The following is a 2,395-nucleotide window of genomic DNA, read 5'->3' on the forward strand; positions in this document are numbered from 1 at the left end:
GTGCAATGAATCAAGAGTGACATGTATGAAAAATTATGCATGGTGGCTTTGCCACAAATAAGATGTCAACTACATGATCATGCAATGTCAATATGAAAAAAGTAAAGTATGTCATGATGATGATGAACGGAACGGTGGAAAGTTGCATGGCAATATATCTCAGAATGGCTATGGAAATGCCATAATAGGTAGGTATGGTGGCTGTTTTGAGGAATATATAAGAAGGTTTATGTGTGATAGAGCGTATCGTATCACGGGGTTTGGATGCACCGGCGAAGTTTGCACCAACTCTCAAGGTGAGAAAGGGCAATGCACGGTACCGAAGAGGCTAGCAATGATGGAAAGGTAAAAGTGAGTATAATCCATGGACTCAACATTAGTCAAAAGAAATCATATACTTATTGCAAAAATTTAGAAGTCATCAAAAATCAAGCACTACACGCATGCTCCTAGGGGGATATATTGGTAGGAAAAGACCATCGCTCGTCCACGACCGCTACTCATAAGGATGCACAAGCCAGGTACACTTCATGTTTCAAATTTGTTACACAACTTTAACCATACGTGCATGCTACGGGACTTGCTAACTTCAACACAAGCATTCTTTAAATTCATAATCACCCAACTAGCATGAATTTAATATCACTACCTCCATATCTCAAAACAATTATCAAGTATCAAATTGATCATAGCATCAAATTCACTTCCTATGATAGTTTTTATTATACCCAACTTGGATGCCTACCATTCTAGGACCAATTTTATAACCATAGCAAATACCATGCTGTTCTAAAAGACTATCAAAATAATATAAGTGAAGCATGAGAGACTAGTAATTTCTATAAAATTAAGCCACCACCGTGCTCTAAAAGATATAAGCGAAGCACTAGAGCAAAAACTATCAAGCTCAAAAGATATAAGTGAAGCACATAGCATATTCTAATAAATTCAATCAAGTAGGCTTCTCCCAAAAGGTGTGGACAGCAAGGATGATTGTGGTAAAATAAAAATCAAAGACTAATATAATACACGATGCTCCAAGCAAAACACATATCATGTGGCGAATAAAAATATAGCTCCAAGTAAAGTTACCAATGAACGAAGACGAAAGAGGGGATGCCTTCCCGGGGCATCCCCAAGCTTAGGCTTTTGGCTATCCTTGAATATCTTGGGGTGCGATGGGCATCCCCTAGCTAGGCTCTTGCCACTCCTTATTCCATAGTCCATCAAAGCTTTACCCAAAACTTGAAAACTTCACAACACAAAACTTAACAGGAAATCTTATAAGCTCCGTTAGTAAAAGAAAACAAAACCACCACATAAGGTACTGTAATGAACTCATTCTTTATTTTTTTCGGTGTTAAAACTACTGTATTCCAAATTCTCTATGGTTTATAAACTATTTCATTAGCCATAGATGCATCAAAATAAGCAAACAACACATGAAAGACAGAATCTGTCAAAAACGGAACAGTCTGTAGCAATCTGTAACTAAAGAAAACTTATGGAACTCTAAAAATCATACCAAAGTAGGAAGCCCTAAAAAATTTGTCTATTGATTAGAAGAAAAAAGAATCAACGAAAAATCACGTTTCTGTGATTTAACAAAACTAAATTCGTGCGTGCAAAGTTTCTGTTTTTCAGAAGAATCAAATCAACTAACATCATAAGTTATCCTATAGGTTCTACTTGGCACAAACACTAATTAAAAGATAAAAACACATCTAAAAAGAAGATAAATGCAAAATTTATTACTAAACAGGAACAAAAACAAAAAACACAAATAAAATTGGGTTGCCTCCCAACTAGCGCTATCGTTTAACGCCCCTAGCTAGGCATAAAAGCGAAGATAGATCTACGTAGTGCCATAATAATAAGATAGATCTTGAAAGCTCATCTCATATTTTCTACGTTCGGCAGCAAGTTTAATCAAAAGGGCTAAATTTAGCGAGACAAAATTCCACAAGATCAATCTCAGGAGGAACGGATTCCTCCTTTGGCCCTTCATAATGCACAACTAATTCATCACTAAAAGCATTCTTTTGGCAAAATCTCGTGAGCCTATACTCAAGAGATTATCCTAGCTCATTATTTCGAAGGGCAAAATCATTATTAAGTTCGGTAATTCTATCAACCAATACATTGGTAGGAACCTTTTTTCTAAGGTTTTCATTGAAAGAAACATAGTCCGAAGATTGAAAACGCCTAATTTCCTCTTGATCAAAGAGGACAGCCTCTATGGGAGGACGACCGGCGTCCACCCTATAGTTCGCAAAGATTTCTTTGGCCTCTCTTATTATAAATATAAACTCATGAGCCAAAAAGATAGTAACATCGCGTTTAACAGAAGAATGCTCAATATTGGAAAATTCTAGAAAAATTCTTTGTATGCAAG

The sequence above is a fragment of the Triticum dicoccoides genome, chromosome 4B (genome assembly GCF_002162155.2).
Source record: "Triticum dicoccoides isolate Atlit2015 ecotype Zavitan chromosome 4B, WEW_v2.0, whole genome shotgun sequence".
In the NCBI taxonomy this organism is placed as follows: Eukaryota; Viridiplantae; Streptophyta; class Magnoliopsida; order Poales; family Poaceae; genus Triticum; species Triticum dicoccoides.